The sequence below is a fragment of the Numida meleagris genome, chromosome 4 (assembly GCF_002078875.1).
Source record: "Numida meleagris isolate 19003 breed g44 Domestic line chromosome 4, NumMel1.0, whole genome shotgun sequence".
Taxonomy (NCBI): Eukaryota; Metazoa; Chordata; class Aves; order Galliformes; family Numididae; genus Numida; species Numida meleagris.
Window position 1 is genome coordinate 2,804,226 of NC_034412.1, and position 23,138 is coordinate 2,827,363.

At 40.4% G+C, this 23,138-nt stretch overlaps 1 long non-coding RNA gene across 1 annotated transcript in view; it reads left to right on the plus strand.

The window, feature by feature from the left end:
• LOC110398236 overlaps nt 1–18,907 on the plus strand; it is a 109,761-nt gene extending 90,854 nt beyond the window's left edge. Inside the window, exons 3-4 of the long non-coding RNA XR_002438276.1 lie at nt 13,598–13,733; nt 17,978–18,907. This is a non-coding gene — a long non-coding RNA (uncharacterized LOC110398236). The remainder of the gene's footprint in view (nt 1–13,597; nt 13,734–17,977) is intronic.

Consider the following 23,138-nt stretch of genomic DNA (forward strand, 5'->3'; position numbering starts at 1 on the left):
ATTCTGTATACTTACACTTTCTAACTTTAATTGAGCATTTATCGCAGCGGTTAAATATTCTTGAGAGTTCTTTATTAGGAAAACCTTGAGGTGCTCATTAAAATTAATGTGTGGTTTGTTTGTTTATCTGCCAGAAAGGGAAAACAAACACCAGTGGTTCAGATCTTCCTGCCAACATCCAAAGGTGGGAACTGTGCTGCAGCAGTGATGGGGCAGTGGAAGGGTATGCACTTTTATGGGCAAACTTACATGGGTTCAGCACTGACCAACTAACTGGCTAACATGTGGGCTTGTCTTTTAAGGATACCTTGTAAAATTAAGTAAGAAAAGAAGTAACAGAGGTTGTCAGGACTGAGTCAGAGGAGATGAGGGCAGGAGGCCGTGCAGCTTGATGCTGGAATGCACAGAGACCTGAAGTTGCATTAAATCACATACCAACATGGTAGGCAGTAGAAAGGCCAAGAAAGACTTTGTGTCTGGGGATGAAATATTGTAGACAAGCTAATTACCTCATGCAGAATGAGTTACCACTTAATACTGGAAGCATGCTAATGAATTGTTTCTTAAAGACTCTTTTTCTAGTTGGTTTTTTTTTTTTTTAATTCTGAATGAAAGTACTTCGCTTTCTGAGCTCTGACTAAAGCTCAGTGTTAAAAAAAAATCCAACACGTAGGTGCTGAAAGAATGTAAATTGCTGAGATCACAGAGCCTACCCTTGATCTAGAAAGGTGCAAATGGGGATCAGTGTTCTTAAATGTAAGGTTCTGTCAAGGAACTACAAATAGGGAAATATGAACACTACGGTAACGGTGTGCTTCTCTACCTGCATAGCATTGCAGGTGTGTGTTCATGTATGTATATGAGACTGTGATGTTTAGTGAGGAAGAACAAGTTAGAACCAGAAATGAGAGGGGAAAAAAAAGACAGTACAAAGGCTGAACCAGCAAAATGACATTTCAGTGTCTCAGTTGTGCTGGTCCTCAGATAGGCAACGCAGATACTTATTTGTTCCATCTGCATTTCAGAACGTTACTGGGTAAAATATCACAGCCAAGAGTGTTAATAAAAAAAATGAAAGGTATCTGTTATTGGCAATGAATGTATAAGGCAAAATTGTATCCCTCGTTCCTGCTAAGTTTTTCTAACATGCAAATAAAATGTATAGATAGAGATGAGAACAGTACCCCAAGGAATCAAACAAGAAAAAATACATTCAGAACCAGTTTACAGCTGTTTCTTAGTACTGGATTGTCTTGTTTCAAGGGTACTGTTTGAAGGAGCAATGCAATTATTAGCGGCACTGATAACGCTGATAACAAGGCTGATTCCAGAATGATAGTGGAAGATGAAGGGAGCATGACAGTCATTCAAATAATTGCATTGAGAAATACAAAATAGCAACCGACAATTTAAATAAATCCAGATTACATTAAGTGCGATCGGGAATTTGCATTTGTCTGAATACAGAAGACAGTGTACGAAGCTTAAGAAGTTAATCAGTACTTTAAAAATGTAGTAAAATGTATAAAAACAGGATGAATAGAGAATTGGTTGATAAAATCCTAAGTTTGTGGAGTGATCTTACAGTACATAGACTTTGCTCTCCATTAAACTGAGAAAATATGCATCTATTTTTGGATTATTATGAGAAAATAAACGTTACTGTTTGGGGGTAGATTTATTGGACTGCTTAAAATAGTAAGCAAACTCAAGTAGCATGGCAGTTCTAGAAAAAATTTAAAAAGGACATCGTCCACAAATGTTCCAGTGCCTTCACTGCAGTTACGCATTTTTTATACAACAGCAGTGAGATTTCATGGCTTGAAAATAATCTGTGGGTCTTACATTTGTGGGATGAATCCCATTAATTTCCATTAAGGCTAAGGGAAAAGGGGCTAGGGTGGAATAACTAGACAGTTCAGAAGGCATTGCAACTTCAATTCCAAGACAGTTCATTTGCATAATCAGTGCTCATAAACAGTGGGACATCCGTTCACGATAAGTAAAACTTGATCCTCATTTTAAATACTACTGTTGAGATTACTAAAGTGGAAATTATTATAGTTAGGGTCATTATTGTCAGTATCAGTGCCTCCCTTAACCAGATGCAGACCGCATCCTATGCGCAAGATAATCTCTCCTGATTGATAGAACTGTTGGCAGACCTGAAGCCTTAGGGCTTCATTTAAGAGTGTTTTGTGATTACAACTTCAGCTCCAGTACACTGACATAGTTCTACCGAGTATAGTGTTTAAGCCAGAATCTAGACCAGCAAATGTAGTTTGATGTAGTATCTTTCCAAGGACAAAGAGATGAGTTTCTTCCTTCAACTCGAACCCTAGGTTTTTGGGAACCAAGACCCACTATTGACCCTATCAGGGTATTTATTTTTAGTTACAGTTGAGATCTAACTATAAGGGAGTTAAAGAAATTATAAAGGCAATAATAAAAGCGTTTCCTCTGCTGATTCTACTGTAGGTCTGAAATACTGTTTGCGATCCCTGCAAGTCCATGCTCATGAATTGTAGAAAAGCGGAGAGACTGATTGTATGGGTGAGCTGAATAGCAAATAGCAATATTCAGCTTGCAGAAGATCTTATAGCTGCAGAGCTGAGACATTAGTGGTTATTCCCATGCTCTTGCTAGACAACACCTGAAAGAACAGGGATGAGGAAGGAGAATTGCCATTAGAATTTTTTGTCTTCTGTGTTTCAGTCCTTCATTTCATCTTTTGTTCCTCCTTTCCTTCCTTTCTCTGCTACAGCAAATATTGATTTGCAGGCAGGAACAGCAAGTGCATTGCCTGTGCACATTCTGATCTATTCAGAAAGGGAGGTGAGTGGGGACAAGCGATCCTTAATGACATCGTTCTGAGCTCAGAAATTATTCTGATATTTAAAAAAATAACAACACACCAGCATAATGCTGAATACCATAAGTAGTTACCACTGCGAGTTGGAGTTACCATTCTGCTAAAGAGTGAAACTCCCAGAACTCGTTAAGTATTCATAGGAAAAGGCAACAACAGATAACCACTTCTGAACTACTCCAAAAAAGGAGTGATAGTCAACAAGACAGTCAAAGAAAGAAAGACTTGCTTACCTGTACCAAAGAGCTGGGCTTATCAAATACCCCAAAAGGAAGAATCTCCAGATAGAGACCCTTCCTTTGTCACAGCCAGCCCTTAAATGAGGCTTGGGGAGGGGTGGAACCTGGCTCCACCTCTTCCAGTCACACAGGTGAATTGCTTTCACCTGTGCTCCTAGGTGGGGCTGCTGTGTCCCTTCCCCAGGTGCTCAATCATTGGTTCAGGCCGTGACTTAGCAATTCCCATATGGTATTACACAAACTGTCCGATACTACTAAGAAATAACAAAGTTATGTATTAGCAGAGAAAAAAAATTAATTGGCAGTGTAAATCTGGCAGACTACATGTATGATTCTGTAGTCCCTCCTACCTACGGGAGCACTCCAAGGTATTATTTTTAAAAGGTCAGTGGCCTGACACCACTCTTGTTGGAAATGACATTGTTATTTTAAGGTTTGTTGTGGGGCTGTTGTATTGTTTTGCACGCAGCTGCCCTCCCTGGTTTTTATTCTATTAAAGTAAATGGCAAACAGACTGTTGCCAGAGCGAGCTGCAGAGTGCCCGTGTACTGTGTGCTGCTGAGAGAATTGCTCATCTGTCATCAGTCAGAGAATGATCCAGATCAGACCTTGACACTTCAGAATTATGACAGCATATGCTGGATAAATGGAAAATTCTTGCTTACAGCAGAGACATATTTCATCTACTTAAATGTCATACCAGTGTCTTTAGTGTTCACTGGTTCACGGAAGGTCGGGTTCTCAGCTATTTCTTGTATGACCTCACAAAGTGCAAGATTGAAGTCAGTCTCACAGCCCAAATGCTCAACGTGATTCAGACATCCATATTCAAGTAACAGTGGTCTCAAAACCTTCATGATGAAGTACATCATCTGCTAACCATTCCCTTCATTATGAACCCATCTGTATTCCTTAGAAATCTCAGTTTCGTTCGTTCATCAGTTTTCTTATCTTCATCGGTAATGGCAAACCGAGGAAGCTTTCTTGAGAACCAGGCCGTTGAGCTGGCAAAAAGTCGAACATCAGGTTATGCTGTCAAACCTGAACATACAGTGTAATAGTACCAGGGAGAATGTATTTGCTACAACCAAAATTTTAGAGACACGTTCACAAGAGCATGCAGACCAACACTGTACAACAGTACTCAATTTGTTAGAAAAAAAAAAAAAGTGATTTAACAAGTGCAGTTCTATCTTTAGGCAAGCTGACCGTTAAATCTGGGAGATGCCCAAATGCTTTGCTTATCAGTCCCCGGCTGCCATCAGGGCTATTACACTTCCTTGGTTCTAATTTCCCAAGAAAGCATGTACCTATCTTCCTGCAGCTCTCTTTGCTATGAAGCTGTAGGTTGTTACCTTTCCTTCAGTCGAACTGAATCTTGGGTGGGTATCCCTCTTTTTTTTGTGTGTGTGAATCATCTCAAACATTTGGTATTCATCCAAAAAATTAGGAACCAACTGGGAGAGCTTCATCACTGCTTACATCAAGAGCTCCAGTACGCAAAAAGAATAGCCACAGTATTGGTGATTTGAAAGCCAGGTGCTGTTAGAGCAGGCAATAAGATCTGTACTCCAATAACCTTGAGAAAGTAGTGAAGAAGGAAAGATAAAGCCGCTGTTAAGGAAAAATTCATTAGGTAACGCTTTTGTTTCAGATGCATCAATGGATGCAATTAAATTTTTGGCAAGAGCAACAGTATTAAACATTTTTTTCCAGAAGGTTATTATAGCTTGAATTGAGAGGCTGGACCACTGAATAACTATTGTCATCGAACCATACCGGAGTAAAGTTTGCTGTGAGCAAAGCACAAGACGAAGTTCTGATGTCCCAGTGGGATTCAGATTTCAGGCTGGCTTCTGCCAGAGCTGGGGTGCCCAGCCCCACCTTGGGTGAACGCAGGAGAACCTATGTCCACACTAGGATAGTGCCTGACCTGAAGAGATGAAATGCAGTCACGGTATATTATTATTCCTCTGTTATGTACAATACTTCATTCAATTATCTTCTGTTCTGAAAACATGTCAGGGAAAGGGGGGAAGGAGCATTATTTCAGCATGCAATTCAATCACATTATTTTTATACAGTGTAAGCTCTTCAATTCTTTGCTGGCTTCAATGGCAGAGACCTTAGATAAAACGTAAATTATGCACATTTCCCTTTGGATGCTATTGTGTTGTTGTTGTTTTTCTTTTCTATACTAAAACTGTGTATTATAAAGAAAGCTCAGTAAAATGATGCGCACTTTGAAGAGAGGATGCGCTGGCTCACACCTTCTTTGAATGCCTTCCCTAAGACTTGCTCTCTACCGAATGAGACAGATCTCCACAGTGATGGTTTGGTGCCACTGCTCCTTGTGCATCTGGATGTAAAGTAGAGAATTACGGAGCACAGCCACACTTCTTGTTTTATGTTAAGCATTTCAAAAGGATGCTTGGCTGTTCAGTGTGGGGTGGGATATTGTACTAGGTGGCTCTGAGCCTGGTAAACACGTGTACTTATCCTTTAGATATCGTTTAAAGATTAACATCTTATTTTCCTTTCAGTGTAATAAAAGGAAACTACCAAAGGGTTCTTCTGGGATTTTCCCTGGCTGCCAGACTAATTAACCAAAGTGGAACTCTTTGTATCACGACTTTAGACTTCACCAATTATATGTATCAAGGAAGATCAGCAAAAGGATTTTCTCTTGTTTTATTTTGAGGCTTTTTTCTTACTGAATTGAGTGAGGTGCAAATTAGATGCGTTCTGGTTTGGGTTGTCTGCCTCTGCCTGCGCGTGGAAATGTCTATTCTCCCACCTCTCTGCTGCTCCTCCTGGTAATCCTCTATTCACTTTCATTAATCTTGCTAAATCCTGTTCCGTACAGCCTAGAACCAAATAGCTACATGAATGTAACTTCTGAAATACATCTGTTTGCATGAACACAGAAAGAGAGGGGGAGATGTAACCACAGCAGGAAAAGGATTGACAGCTGACCTACAAAGAGGGTTCCATTAATGAAATCGAGAGAAACCAGTATGGCAGATGGCAGTGGCTGAAGTTTCAGGCCTTACAGAGGTGAGCCCCACAGCAGTTCCAAGTGTGCTGTGAGCCTGAGGAGGCTGGTTTGGATGCTTGAAGTTGGTGGTGTGATGTGCCGTTCCATTAGGAGTTCATTTTTTGGGTGCATTCCCGTGCTCATGGCGTGCTGTGAGCGTGGCAGGTGGCTGCCTGTGTGCTGTTTGTGTCTGATTGTGCACGTGTCTGTAGGGGTGCGAGTCACCCTGCCAACAGAAGACAAAATGCTGGCAAATACTTTAAGAGCCTCTCACAGAGCAAGGACTGTCCAAACTCTCAGGCACATCTGGAAGCTATATTCCACTGGAATACAATTCGTTTGCCTAGCAGTATCCCTAAAACCCCGCACGCATTGCTGATAAAAGCTTAGCATTTATTAGACCCCGGTTTGTGGGCAATGCTGCAGTAACTCCATTATTTTTATTGTAGGAGGCAACAGGAATAAACAGCCACAGTGAACCATCTACTTCTGGAGTAGATTGTGTGATAGCTTTACCCTAACTGAATTGGCTGTGACGAATCCCAAGTTATAACATAAACATAGCAGCAAAGGCACGGAGGAGATTCAGGTGTGAAATACATTTGCAGAAGCTCGGTTTGCTCCCACCAGTTTCCTTGAGAGAAGAGAATGAGCTCACTGTCACGTAGTTTATTTCCTCCCTCAGTGGTTTGCAATCTAGTAAGGGATTCATCCTGCCAAACCACAAGGCGTAAACATTTCCCTTCTTGTTAAATCTCTCCAGAGAGCACCACACCATCCACTCCATCTTAGCATCTGCCTGATATATACACACACTAATTGTTGGAAAGGTCACTTCTGCTGAAACGTTAATTAGATGTTGATGTTGTTAAAAGACGAATAGGCTAAAATTCACCTAGAAAAAAAATCTATTTCTCGATACCAATTTTTCTTTGTTGTCTTTGTGGGTTTTAATATATATATATTTGGTGTTATATGCATTCGAAGGCTTAATGGGGAGAAGGAATTTTTTAATCATTATCTTTAGCTTACTTCCTTCTTCTCAACTTCCTGCTCACAAAGAAAGAAGGCTCATGAATTTAGGAAGAAAGTCAGTGCTCATTGTTAATCATGAATTTAAATTCTTGTAATCGTCAATTTAAACCCTGCTTAATAAACTAAAAATGTTAATAATCTAGTAAAGGGAAATTAAAACAATTAAATATTATTAGCTAGATAGCCAAAGAGCAGAGGGCTTCTGCACGGAAATGTATGCAGTATAAGGATTGCAAAAAATCCCAGTGGATGAAGGAAGCTTAGTCGTTCTTTCAACTTTACTCCTCAATCCTTCTCTAATTCTCTGTATAACAGTCTGGATTTTTCTTGAAATTAATTGTTTTAATTATGGCAAATGGCTTGAATGGGTTCTATGCGAGAAAAGAATTAAAACTCTGGGATGGTTTAGTGTGGAGAGGGGACATAAAGAGGGCACACGGTGGAGCTATACAAATAATGAATTGCCTATACAGAGAGTAAATCTGGTGCTTTCACTTATCATTTCTTATAATACAAGAACCGGGGGACTTATAATGAAACTGAAAGGCAGCAAAATTAAAACCATTAAAGAAAATAAGTATTTACACAAATGCATAATTAACCTGTGGAATTAATTCCCACAAGAGTTCAGTGGAGCCAAGAGCTTAGTGGGGTTCGGAAAAGGATTAGACATTTATATGGATAATGGAAACGCCTGTAGTGGCATTGGTTGGAGTGAGGAGTATAAAGGGAACGCGGGACTGCAGCTCCTGCTGAGGACAGTGGCAGTGAGATGAAGTGTATAAAGACTCAGGCAAACTGCACCGGCGAATCGTGGACTGACACGGGGAGGAGGAAAATGCCCGAGGTAGGGAGTAACCCTTCAATAATTTTTCATTTCCTTTGGGTAAATATGCCCATTTCATTTCCTTCTGAAAGAGATTGCACTGTGATGAGGTGATGTGAAAATTACATACATTTGAGCGCTCATTTTACCCCAACTGAGCCAAAGAATAGAGGTTTTAACATTGGGGGAAAATGAATTCGGAACAAATTGTCTGTTGTTATCATATACAATTGTTATCACAGCATTCCTGCAGAACTGCATAATAAATAAATATAATTCATCTTTGGGAACCAGATTAATTTCCACAATCGGATGTGATGCGGTGTAATGGGAACTGTGTGGAGGCAGTATTACTGGTATTGACTTACCGTGCATGCTGTTCTGCCCATCCTGTGTTTTAGCGTATCGAATTTTTCTGAGGCTTTAATATGTTAAATCCTGTAATAACATAATTTCTGCAGACATAAGTTGTACACAGTTCATTGGGTTCCTGAAATAATCCATGTTAGCTTTTCTTGTCAGGGATCTCTGCCAACATTCTGAAGACCAAGGCAATTTGATGACCCACATGACATTATTATTAAGCTTGTTTCCCCCTTTGATGCTAATAATGTTACCCAAACTAGGTTCTCAAAAGCTCTGTATCTAGTGCATATGGGGACTTGTTCTCTCTAAACACAGATGTTACAGAAGAAGATTGGAAATGTAGCAGACATATGGTAGGTTGGACGTGGATTTCCATTTCTATTTAGTTCATTAACCTTTTCAGGATCTCTGCCAAAAGCAGCTCAAGGTGTTTTGACCCCCTACATTGATGGTGTCCATGAAGCCACTTCGGTGAGTAGGCTTTCTGGTTGAACATCATTATTTTGAATCAAAACAGGAATTCCACCTCACCACTGCAAGGTGTTGCAAAAGGCTTTTCATTCATGCTCAATTTGTTTTGAAGCAGTCTTAAATGTTTCCCAGACCATTTATTTATGACCTGTTTCATTCTGAGTGATACTTACAAGCTCTAAAAAAATGATGGATATGATCTAAAGTAGTTCAGTAGCATCTTTTTTCCCCCGCAGATGCACGTCTAAACTGCAATTTGCGTGACTTTCCCAGTAAAACAAAGTCTGGATACTATCACCATTCGTAAAGCAAATATTTTGACTTTGAGTAACAAATTATTTCTGCACCAGAAACTGAAAGTCTGACTCCCAGCTTTAAACTATTGCTGATTTTAAAGATTGTTTTATTTTAACCAGCATTAATATTTGCAGTTCAAACTGCTTGGGTGGTTAGAAATAAGATTCACTAAGTACTTCAACCTGCAAGCTTTCCCTGGACTTGAAATGTGATGGTTATAGACAAGATGTAGAAAACACTGTATCTGAAAACTCCTTCCAGACCTGCTCTACTGCAGTCTGTACCACTCAGCAGCTGCTGTGAGAACACTTTCCATCTCAGACCTCATGGCTGTGCTCGCTTTCCAGGCTGCCTTCTTGCTCTCCCATGCAGGGACATCACCCTCATGCCTCCACCTGGGCCTCTGCTGGCTTCGTAGCCCACACTGCAGAATCACTTTGATGGCTGCAAGAGATGCCTTTAAACTCCGCGTCGTTCTCACTTCCAAAAAATGCATCGTAGCACCTTATTATAAGTTATATTTATACACAGGCTGACATTGTCTAAGGGAACACGCACAGCTGAGAATGCCTTTAGAGCACTGTCTTCCTTAACGTGTCTTTTATGTATTCTTTATTTGAGAGCTGCTTTTGTAATTTTCTTGAAGTTGAATTTTGAAAGAATTTTGATCCAAATGAGTCACTGTCTCCCCAGATAGGATGCAAGAAATATTAAATATTCTTATGTAGTTTGCAGATCTGAAAGTAAAATTAATTCTTTTCCTTTAATGCTGTTTGCTCCTTTATATTCTGATGACTCATCTGGTGAAGCGTTGTGGTGCCAATTTCTCTTCTTCTCAAAGCTAACAGGTGTTTCTTGGATTTGCCTCATCTGCTACGAATCACCGTTGAGTCCAACTGGAGATTTTTCCCTTCAGCAGTCAGGCAGTGCCTTGCACATTGGTATTCTGCACCTGCTCCCGCCATGCCCAGTCCATCCCCAGTATCATAGTTGAGTCTGGCTGGACATCTCTTGACAGCTGGTTCATCAGATCCACATCATTGTCTGTGCGGGGTGGATTTATTGTACAGGGAGCCCGGGGCACCTGTATCTCATTATGTAAATGCAGCTGCTCTGCCCTAAGATGTTGTTTACTGTTGGAATGTGATTACAAGCAGGTACTGGTCCTGAATTGTTTCCTTTTCTGAGAAGATCAGCACTTGAGAGTGGTAACATCAACAATTATCCTTAGGCAAGATGGTTTTTTGTTTTGTTTGTTTTTTTTACAGTGCAGTGAAATCTTATTTTAATAACACTCTGTTGTCCAAATTCTCATCTTTTTAAACTTAAATGCTCTGCCAGAATGAGATGAATGAGTCGACTGTTCAAAATACACAACACGCACAAGTTCTCATCAGTCTTAGCTTTGGCAGACAGTGTTTACACGCATCTAAATTCATATGGAGCAAAACTGTCCCCATTTTGCTGGAAATGCCAAACGGCATTTGACGAACGTTAATTTGTTTTGATCTAATTGCAGCGCAATATTTTATTTCCAAGATGCTCAGACCTAATTAAAATTATTTTGTATTTATTAAAATCTAATGGAAAACATCAGGCTCCCTTACTTGCGAACTGATAACGAAGAATCCAGTTTAATCAGCTCCATTTTAATCTATCGGAGCAATAATTGCCACGATGCACATAAAAAAGTGATTTGATTAAAGATGTGAGTCCACTTGCGTTTCTGAGCTGCTTGGTTTTGTGATAATTTTTTCCATATTTAAGTTGTTTCCAGGAAAATACAAGTACAAGAATTTCCTTCAAAATTGTCAGTTACATATTTCAAAATTCTAAATAATAGGTAAAAAAAAAGAAAAAGTAATATATCGTCACTTTGTGAAACTGATATTCTGGTAAAACCATTATTCTGTTACTGCTCGTCAATGTGATAATTCACCTGTATTTAAGAAAGCAGTTAACACCTTGACTTTATCTTATACACCATTTAAAAAAAAAGCACGGGCAAAGTCTTGACCAAAAATCTCTAATCTCTTTGAAAAGGAGGGGTGTAGAAAACAAAATAGTTTTAAAACTTACAGGAAACTAAATCCAGGACGCTTGGATGGATTGTAAAATTAAAATTACTCAAATTTTAAAAAAATCATCTGTCTTTCATCTTTTCAGCAGAGCAATGGGAAGACCAAACAGACTTGAAAAATGTCTGATGCATCAGTTGTCAGTTCTGTGCTCTTACAGAACCAGTATGAATTAGACTCAAAAACCACTGCTGTGCTCCCCAGATTTCATCAAGCGGTGGAAAAGATGAAACAGGGTAAAGACCTGGCATAGTATATATGTCTGCTACCAGTCCCATGATCGTAATTACTATTTCTATCATTTTCAGTTTTTTAGGATATTCCTATTTTTCACTTGTTAATATACTGCTGATCCTGTAACCCATTTTCACTGTGGCACTGCAAGCGAAATGGGGATTAGTCTCACAAGTCTGCTGCTGCTGCTGTGTGGCCATCACAGTGACCAGTGCAGGTGCTTTGCAAGTTTATTACCAAAATAAAACCACTTGCAAGGTTAATTACAAACAGAAGTATTTCAGTGTAGGCTTAGCACTCTGAAAATGTGCTGATTCAGATGAGAACACGGACAGACTTACTACTGAGGCTGACTAAATATACCTTAATTATTATATAATTTAATTCAGTATAAATAAGGCCTTCTTGGTATAATGGCTCTCTGCCATTTGTGATTAATTTTTCATTAGGCATCAGGCCATGAAAGCACTTAAGCAGGTGCTCAATTTTAACCACTTTAGTCAATTACACTTAGAATTAGGCATATGTTCCAATGCTTTGCTTGACTGAACCGCTATTCCCCAAACCCTAGCTGACCTACATGTACGTTGTTTATATCTTTTGTGTTTGTTATCACTAGGGATTAGAAATAAAAAATTCTATTATTTTACCCCCAAATTAAATGCTGTCTCGATTGCAAGAAGATCGTGTCCTTTACTAGAGCATACAATATAGGAGAAATGACAGATTTCCTAAAACCTTGCTTCTCTTGCATACTTAGACTACCCAGGTGGCAACCACCTTAATAAGTTATGCATTTAGTCTCCAGAGCCATGCCTGTGTATCCTGTATAGCTATTGACAGAGGGTGAAGTTTTCTAAATCTTTTTCCTGTAGTAATACAGTAGTTTTACCACTCTGATTATGAGCTACAACATTTAATGCTACCAAAGTTCATCTATTTAGTGATGTGCTATTTGTCTGGGCTGCATTTTTCTATTATGATAAAAGTAAATAAATGAACAAGGAAGGTTGATATATATATATTTTAATAGAAATCCTGGCTCATATTGTTAGCCAACCATTGACCAGCCCACACGACAACAGCTCTCAGAAGCTCTCTAGAGCTTTCAGTGAGGAAGTACAACAAAATCTAATACATTTTGAAAAGCACTTAACTATTGTTGAAAAATGTTTGTTTTTCTAGTAGGAGTTATATTTTCTTTATGTGGTATTGCTGCCCTATAAAATCTGTTTTCCCCAACATGGAGAAAATGTAATGTTGTTAATGTTGACTCCGTATTTTCAACTCATTATGAATGTTGTTGCTGAGAGCCCTGATGCGTCATCGTGCAGTCAGATCTGTGCACTACAACAGGGATGGAGGAAGGATGGAGGACTGTACTTGTCGCAGCCAGAGAAACATCAAATTATGAGAAGGGTTTATGAGATAAGACAAAGTATTTCTTCAACTGTTAATGATTGCATTCGTTTCCGTTGCCCTGTCAACCCAAAGGGCTAACTATGCTCTGGAACGCAACAGGCCCAGCACTAGCAGCCAGTGAGGAAAGAGGTTGCCCTGTTCTACTCTGTTCTGGTGTGGCATCACCTGGAGTACTGGGTGGACGTAAAGAATTAGAAGGACGTAAAACAATTAGAGAACATCCAGAGGAGGGCTACAGTTCCTACTGAGGACAAGATATATGGGGAGCGCCTGAGGTCCCTTGGTTTCTTGGGCCTAGAGCAGGGAAGGCCGAGGGGAGGCCTCATGGTAGCCCAGAGCTCCTCACAGGGAGCAAAAGGGCAGCCCTGGGTTCTGTTTTCAGTGAAAGGACCTGAGGGAATCGCATTGAGTTGCATCAGGGGAGGGTCAGGTGCGTGTTAGGGAAAGGTTCTGCCCCAGAGGGCAGCGCATATGGAACAGGCTGCCCAGGGCTGTGGGCAGGGCCTAAAGCTGACAGAGTTCAGGGAGCATTTGTACACCACTCTCAGACATAGAGTTTGGATGATTTTATGTAGTCCTGTGTGGAGCCAGGAGTTGGACTTGCTGATCCTTGTGGGTCCCTTCAAAATCTGGATATTCTGTGATTACAGCATTGACTTCTTTAGATTTTGAAAACTGCAGTGAGCCCGCTCCTCACTCCCCTCGCTTCTCTCTCCTTTCCAGGATGCTATATGAAAACCTTGTCCTCCATTTGTACTTCCTCACCCTATGGTGCTGCTCTGCATCAGTTGCTGCAGATGAAGAAATGGTGCCTTTCAGAAGACACTCACTAAGTATAGCAAAACCATTTTAAAAAGGGGTAAGGTTCAGAAAAAGAACATAATTGATTCCTAATTGTGTTGTATGGGTGGAAAGTGAAATAAAAGACACGGATCAAGTTACAAATGGACAATTTGTCCCTGAAATGATTGCACTGTGGTAAGAGGCGCAGCTAGGACTAGATGGTTCAGGATGTATTTGCTGCGGCTTTAATGTTTCCAGATAATAATCTTTACGGTAGGGGAGGATGGCTGTGTGAAGGGCAGCTTTTGAAAATAGGACTTGACCAACATTATTTGCAAGTAGCAACATCTCTGGAGGATTTTAGATGAATCTGAAAGGGGTTCTGCTTTTTCATTTTACTGAAGAAAGCAAAGGGATTTATCTAGCACGTAACTTGTAGGACACCTGCACTAAGGATTCCCCATCTTACACTGAGACTTTTGCAATCAGAAATAAAAGTTGAAAATGCTTCTTGCTCAGCAAGGAAAACCTTCAGCACTAATAGCAATTTTAAACACCGGACAGATATCAGTTACAGTCGGCAGCAGTTTACTGGAGGATTATATCCATGGTAGATAGGATTGTGTAATTTTATTAAGCTTCATTGCGCTTTTTTTTGTCATCATGAAGGAAGTAGTAAGGCAGAGGCACAAGAGGGAGGAAAAAAAGTAGGATATTGGAAAAGATGACAGCTAGGAAGTAACTAGGCAAGCAGATACTTCGGTTTGTGTTAAGAGTTTCATTTTGATTTTTTTGTGTGCGGGCCATTAAACTGTTAGGACAGCGTATGGTTTTACCTAAGACAAGTTTCTGGGTTCTATTTGGATGACAACAGATCATGTATTCACATGGTTCAGAAGTCCATACATGAGATTTCACAGAGCACTGTTGCCTGAGTGGATGACAGTAGACAACAGGAACAAGTTCAGCAAATGCGTTGTATTTTTGTTATTGTGTTATGAGAACAGAAGCTTAAGAAGTATTTTTAAAACTGGTATTGGAAATGAGAGTTGCTGTTTCCTTCATTTAACCTAGCCAAAATTATATACAGATATGTGGGTAGCAACAAAGTTCTGCTGGGTTCCATCGCCTTCGAAAGTGTTTCTTAAATTCTTTTCCTGTTAGAGTCCTAAAATAATTAGTAAGAATAAGCACATAGTTCCTACTTCTAGTCAATATAAGGAAGAATTCTGCAGTGGTTCCTGCAGACCATGGCTCTCTGTTCCTACTGAGGACATCGATCCTTTGATATTCCAGTCTCAGCAGCTGTCTCTTTGTCTTCCTTTTTCATCTCAGAACAAAGTAATGTGTTCCTCAACTTTGACCAATGAGATTGGCAGTATTGCAGGAGGGCTAATCTTAACTGTCCAAGAACCATTAATACTAACAAAAATATGCTCTAAATGAGACATTTATACAAATCAATATACATTAAAATGTATGGTGTGCCAAGGCAAGCCAAGCAGAACTTGTTCTTTTATCATCATTAAAAATAAAAGATTAAAAATTTAGTTCTTCCTAATGCAGAAAAGCATAGTGAAGGAAATGTGACTCAAGGTTGTAACCGCATTTAAATTATATTTTCTATACAAGACAGGATTTTAAAAATAAAGAAAGTGGCTAATGCATTTAAAAAAATTAAAAAGCAAGCAAAAAGTCTTCATGGTCTGTAGTGCCTATAATGAAACTAGCTTTTAGGGAGAGGTAGGGAGTCTATGGCTTGGGAAGAACTCTACTTTTAGCACCAGACATACTGAGCTGTGGTTGCATATCCACGTGGCAGCATTTCTCTCTCTCTGTGCATCTGTGATGCGCTCACTGCCACACCTCTGCTTCAGTCAGTTCTAAATGTCAAAGAAAGTTCCAGCCATAAATAGGGAAGCTGTATTTTGATGGGAAGAAAAACATAAGCAGAGGGGAGGAGGAGGGCTTCCCTGATGTCTTGTGTCTGGTTAGCTGCCGGGTACTCTCTGCGGAGTGAAGTGCTTGAGGTGCCTGCAGCAGCTCAGCCTGCCACTAGGACTCCTATATCAAGATTCAAGGACCTTTTGCATAAAAAGAGAGTTGCTATTTGTACTCTTTTCTCCATCACATTGTGTTTTTCTTTGTCTCAGATACTTTTTTCCATTTCTTAGGCTTGCAGACTTGCAACAGTTTGCAGGAGTTTCAGGGTGAGCATTAAGAAAGCTGTGTCAAAAGTGCATAAACCACTTTGTAGCTGTGAGATAAGACTGCTTCCTAACTAGTTTATTTTCCGTAGAGATTTAGACTAAAGAGAGCAGAGTGCAAAAAAGTAGTAGTGGCAAATCCTCAGCAGCTCTGATGATAACTCCCTCAGAAGTTGTAATCCCACTGACACAGGACACCAGTAGGAGAGGGGAGCGGGAACAGCTGGGATTGGCCTGGGGTGCTTAGGCAGAGGCAGTGAAAAGAATTTGGGCAACCAGTGCCATAATTACTCAAGCAATTATCCTAGTACTAATTTCCTGCTCAGTTCACAAGAGAAATCCAGCTGTGGCTGAGTCTCAGGGCAGTCCTGCTTCCTTTCTTTCCAAGTCCTTCTTGCCACAGATCAGAGAAAGCCAAAGAGTGCAGTGTAATTATTATTAATGTTGTTGTTTGTTTTAAATTTTAACCTGCTACCAGATACCTTGGAGCAGGATTAGATTTCCTATCCATTTGCTTTCCATGTTTTCCCTTGTTCCTAAGGCTAAGGAAAGCCATTTCTTCCACTCTCAAGTGTTTCGGCCACCTCGAATAAAGTCATTGACCCAAATAATTTCTTCTTTCAAGCTTGCTAGCTGCCACCTGAATTCTTCAGCAAGTCCCAAGGAAGCTGTGCATGTTTTCATACTTGGAGAAGATTCTTGTTGCAGAAGATACAGAATAACGAAGGATTTCTGCCTCACATGCTGGGTCATCACACTTGTCTTGCCAATTCTGTTTTATTGAAGGTTAAAGATAGGGCATGTGGTTGCGACTACCATACCACCAACTCCTTTATGAAGAAAACCCCAGATCTCAACATTTCTTCCTTTGCTTTCAGTGTTACCTGCAACCAACCGTGTGATTAAACAGTGCTGTGGAATGCAGTGCATTCTTCTTATTTTGATTATTCTGTCTATCATTTTGATGGAAATAAGAGATTGATTGCATGATGAGCACAAACACTGGAGTATTTCATAGAGCCTGGTAATAGGGCTTTTTCTGTCATAACAACAGCTCATATGCACCGCTTTGGTTTCAGATCCTCCTCCTTCCTTTGCTGTTTTCCCTCCACTTCTGCCCTGCCTGTGCTAGGGGTCCCCCCAAGCACTCTGAGCATCTATTCCCTTCCAGGAATTTCTAGGAACTTCACATCAGCTCAGCTGGGCCCTTCAGTTTTCCAAGCCAGCCGAATGATTGCTTGTCCTGCTGGTAATATCCCCAGGAGCAGTCAAAGGTCAGGGAATGTAAACCTTATTACACGCAATAGAAACAAGTCAACTTGCTTTGAAATCCAAAGAGATTCAGACTGCTATGAGCATCTTTTAAGCGATACAAAAGATGAATTTTGAGTAATTAAGACATGAATAGCCTGATATGTTTTTACTTAGATTCGAGAAAGGGAAAAATTGGGTGAGTGTTTGCTGGGAATTGAAGCAAAAAGCATCATGCGGGGGAATGCAGTTGTTCTTGGAAGTGTAGTTCTGAGAGAAACAAGCGGGCAAGATGATCTCGGGGGGTGAAAATAAAACCCAGGTGATCGGCAGAGGACTTCAGAAATATGTCTTAGCTTTGATTTTTCCTGTTTGATTTCTGTAACCGAGTCTGCTAATCTCTGCTTAGCAGAGAATATGCAGGCTAGCAAAGAGATGACACTTCGCAGTGCATTGTGTGAGTTTTCATAGGGAAGGACACTGTTCTTCCAGCACACAAGTAGCTCCGACTGCAGTACTCCTGACTTAATGCACAAGAAATACATTTTATTTTTCCCCTCAGACAATCTGAGCGTGAGGTGGGCAGAATGAAAACTAGAAAGCCACCATTGCTTTTAAATCAGTATGCTAACTATGTCAAATAGCCTATGCATACTAAGTGATGATTCACATTTTATTCTTTTTCTACAATGTGTTGACATTCAGACACGAGTTAGGATGCCGATATCCTTAGGCTCCACCACTTCAAATAGTGGGGGGAGAAGCAATTTTCATACAAGATCAAATTTCAGAGCGGTAAGCTATCATTTGATGCCAGGAATTTGTATTAAGGAAGGTTCCTTGTTTATTGTTTTCCATACAGATTGTTCTGCGTGAAGTACCGCATCAACAGATAGCAGTATGGAAATGGAAGAAAATTAATAACCATTCATACCTGTATTGGCAAACTATGATCATATATCTGTGGGGAAACTTTCAATTTCAGCGTTTAACAGTTCAGGTGAAGTAGCAGCAATTTTTAAGCATTGACACAAGACAACAAGTCCAAAAATCTGTTTGGACTCTTTGAAGGAGGATATTAAGAAGACCCTAAGGTGGCAAATGTTTTAACACAGATCCCTCACGGAGGCTCAAGGGCAGAAAGAATAGGTAATTTATCATATCCTTTGCATAGAAACAATTTCACTTCCTGCATACAACTGAGGAAGTGCAATATGAAAGAAGAAATTGAAAACATGGCAGTTATATAACAGTACCGTGTTTTCTTGGGGTAAAATGTATACATCATCCTAAGCCCTTCAGTGGATGAATTGAACACACATTGCCAAACACAAGAAGAAAAGACATTAAAGCGATGAGGAGACCATGTTAAACGTCAGGAAAAGAACTCATAATACTCTACGTAGAAGAAGAGAAGCGCTATTACTGGTTCAAAAATAAAAAGTGTTACTATTAATGGGGTAGACTTCACAGCCTTTATGAATACCAAATAATAGAAATTAATTAGAACCGTTAAGGCATAAGTTCCACTGTAGGTGTATCGCTGTTTGGTGTAACTGGTAAGTTGTTGCTCCTTTAAGCCACGCAATGTGACTGTCTGTTTGTAAGAGTGCTTCATGTCAGTTCTTACATCCCCGGTCCATTTTAATGCTTGTCCCGGTTGATTTAACATATGGCAGCATAACGCAATGGAAAGCCCAACCTTGACGGCAGAGCAGCAAGATCCCAAGCCACAGCAAGCGAGGATTCACTCAAACACAACAGCAGCAGGCACAGAAATAAAGAAAAGAATCTACTTACCTTCAGGAGGCCTCAGGCATGCAGGGATCTCCAGAGAAACACCCTCACCTCCCACTGCCAACCCTTAAATGTGGTCTGGAAGGGGTGGATCCTGCCTCCAGCCCTTCTGGTCACACAGGAGCATTGCATTGTTTGCACCTGAGCTCCCCTGGGTTGGCCCTGCCTTCCCACCAGGTGCTCAATCACTGCTTCAAGCCGTGACTTCGCAGTTCCGCTACAAACTTAAAATAATTAACAATTTTAGCATTAAGATTATCTCTGAGAGCCAAGAAGTTATGTTTCAATGTTAATCACAGGGTAACTAGTCCTTTTTAATTTGTATTTTTGTTACTGGAGATCGAGGACGAGTAGAATGCCCAGCAGTACAGTACTGCTAAGTTTTTCATTTAGCCCAATCTAATTATTATCTACAATTCATACTAGTGCCTAAATACATAACAAGTTATGTGATTGTACTAGGGTTATAATTAAAAACCGATTCCAACACAAACATTATTATTTACACTTTAAAATAAAAGCTTGTGTTCAATAACATTATTCTGCCATTTTCCTGCACTATAATTTCTCCTGAAAGATTCCTGTGCTCTGTAATTTCACAGTGTTCACCTTCCCCGTTTGATTTTTTTTTTGTCTAGATCGCTGTTACTAAGTTTGTTCTGATTTTTTAGGGTAAATGAAAAATATCTGTGAATCCTGTGGTAAGAGGAATGCATCTGAGAGGTGAATGGCTTTCCCAATGCAAGGACTTGTTCTAAATATGGTATGATGCTGGGTGATCCATCTAGAGGTCCAAACTGCTCTCAAAAAATGACCTTATTGGGGGTTATGCTGATCCATCAGCCCCGTGCACCGCAAAGGAGGGGTTTCGAGCAGGAAGGCTGCACCCAGAGCCTCCAGTATTGCACCCTCCCAATTAAAAATACAAATGTTAGGGCCTGCGTGGACTTCAACAGCAGAATGTTTGGGTGTTCGGGTTGCAGCAGCTGCTCGGGAATCAGTGGTTTGCTTCTTGGCCCTGGGACAAATCCAGCTCCTTCCCTCTGCACTCCCTGTGGAATTTCTTTCTGTTGAGAGCAATCAAAATTGCCTCCCATGATTTCACACAGTTTGAAGCACAGTTTACAGTAATCTTCATTTAACAGCCTCTTCAAGACTGGTCAGATTTCCAGCTAAGAAGCTTTTATAAACCTCAGCTAATGCTTTCTGTCTCGGAGTGAAGAAAAAGATTTTGCCACCCTTGATTGTGAGATAAATGGATCAGATATTGTTTTTCATGAGAGATTTCCCAGGATTTTCACTCACAGCTTATCAACCCATTCCCTTGGTTTAAAAGGTGATGCATTAACTTCTGTGTTCATATATTTTATGTTGCTGCACATTATCTAGTCAATGCATTCTCTCAATTTCTTTCTGGTTTCGTTTAATTGTGATTGCACATCCCTTATGCCTCCAAGTGACCTGCTGTGATTTGCTTATCTAATCACGGAAGGGTTTGATGGTTTTCAGGAGCACTGCTACTCTTAAAACTACCTAAAAAGATGCACTTGCTTGTATATTTGAATGCATATTTAACACTCCTGGCCCCATTATTTTCCTGAGTAATGGTCCAATCTTGCAGGGACTTTAGTATGTGTTAAATTATTGCACTTTGTGGATTCCGTCTTTAGATGTTTGCAGCGCTGAGACATAAAGTGCCGAAATATGTGATAATCTTTGGGACAGAATCATATTTTCCTTCCCCGTTTACTCTCTGGAAGTGCACTGAGGTGAAACTAGGTCCTTAACTCTTTGCCTAAAGATGAGACTAAAGGATTAGGCTTAAATTTATTTTAGATTGCAAAACTTAGCTTTCCAAAACTGTTCCAAAATATGCCCTCTCCCACTGCCTGATATTGGAGATTAAAGCATTGCCTCTAGAAGCTTGCGTTCTCCCTGAGACTTGTAAGCAGCCTTCAAGACTGATTTTTTAGTTTACCCCCCAACTTTCAAATGTGTGTGGATGAAGTTAGAGTCACCGGCTCAGAGCTCTGTCGGTACTTTGAGACTTCACAAGTTCAATTTCTGTTGCTGGGCTTCTTTTCCCCACGTTTGCTCATCCCTGTGACTTGGGCTAATGTCAAAGTACAGCAGCACTGCATGAAGCTCTTCCAGGACTTCTGGCTTGGCATTTGTTGTAGAGTTTTTTTGTGATAAAAGATTGCTTTATGTGGATACAGAATCCTGTAAACCCAAAATATATTAAAAATATGTATTCCAGATAAAACTCTAATATTCTGTATCTACTTTGTGTGAATACCTTTACAGGTATTTCTAATGCAGAGATGTCGTATGATGCATTATTTACTCTTGCAAAAATCCCTCCTTCAGAAGCATCTCGCAGCACTTTTCATGGCTGTAGCCAATGGCTGCAGAAGGTACGGAGAGGCCGCATCATTTGAAAGCGTTTTCAGCCCATGCAAACTATCAAGGGCATTTTCAAAATACTGACCTTCATGCTAGCCTGAAAGACATCTGAAGGCACGGCTTGTTGTTCTGCATGGAGAAAAAAGGAATGCTGGATTTCTTCAGTGGCTGCTCTGCTCAGGGCATGCAGGCAGAGGTGCAAACGTCCTCGACTTCTCCAGGTCCTTGCTTTTCTCTCATCTTGGTCCTTGTGCCTGACTTTGTCCAGCTTAATGGAGAAGAGATCTGTGTTCGGTTTGTTATGGGTTTGATTTGCAGAGATTGCAATATCACCTCTGTGGCCCCGTCTGTTTTTAAATGCCAGTTAAAACTTATTTAAACTTATTTCAAAGTATATGCTAGGAACATAACAAAAGCGTAATGAAACTCTCTCGGAGCCAGCCGCATTTGGCAGCGTATACCTCTGCCATTATGAATCATTGCAAGCAAAAAGGGAAATGCATTGAAACCAAGACCGGATTCAGGCAGTGACTCCATTTTGGCAGCTATATTTTATTTTGATTTCATTTTTCCTGAGGTTGCTGGCACCTTGTTAACGATAGACAACACTGATTTAGATTCTCCATCACAGAAAGGCAATAGGCGTTGTAAGGAAGACAATGATTATGGTTTGGCACTGTATTTTGCTTTATCACACTCCTCTGAGCGGATAAGCTGAAATCCAGAAGAGTCAAACCTGGCATGGTGGATACTGGGAGAGCTCCATTAAGCAGCTGTACTCAGACACTGATTTAAAAAAAATCACCGAACTTAGTAAATAGGTAAAACCAAGTTCGGTGATGTGAATTAAGGAAGCTGAACCAGATATGCCATGGTGTTCACTTCAAGACTGGACACAATGTGATTTATGTGGACTAATCTCATACCTATATCTAGTCATACTTTTAGAGGGAAGGATGAGCGTGGTCCAGAATGCCATTGGTTACACTGTACTGAAATGATGTAGGCACTTTTCCCTTATATGCCAGCCATAAACTGTGCTGTAACAATACTGATGTAAATTCACAGAAATAAAGCATTTTCTGGAATAGCACTCGCAATTCAGGACGCTTAGAAAAGGGATTTCACATATATTTCCAATTTGGTCGTGCAGTGGGAGCATGGGTTGGGGTTGTACATCCCTATGCGCTGCATACTGGTGATGCAGAATGGTTGGGCTGTGGAATTACGTTGCAGCTCCTCAGGTGCTTTGCTGCTTTGTGGCTCTGTAGGGGGCCTGGATGGAGCAGCACATGCTGCTGACTGCGAGTAGTTTCCCGTGGCCCATACAAACAAACTGGGCTCTCAGGAAGAGCATTTTTAGCATCAAGTTTTTGACGCTATACTGTCTGTATTAAAGGGAAATTATTCCTGGTGAGGGATTCTTTGTGCATGTGCACGTGTGAGCGCTCGCATTCAGCGTAATCTAAATGTTCAGGAAATAATCCTTTCTTTGGACAAACAGAATTGGAACCACGGAGGGGTATTGACTAGGCCAAATGCACCATTTGTTCAAAAACTCTCACTCAATTATCATTTCAGTTTTGTTCGCATGAATTCTGCATGCCTGCCTGCAAACAGGGCTTTCTCACAATTTGGAGCCAAATTGTCATTGTTCATTTGAAATCGTAGTGGAGGTAGCCATGATGGATGCAGCTTTTTAGTCAAGTACAAAGTGCTGAAAGAGTTTCAGAGCCAAGTCAAACCATTTGTTTGCTGTTTTTTGTCAATATTTTACAGCCTGCCTTTAGTTCAGGCAGAGAAGGGGAGAGAGAAGAGAA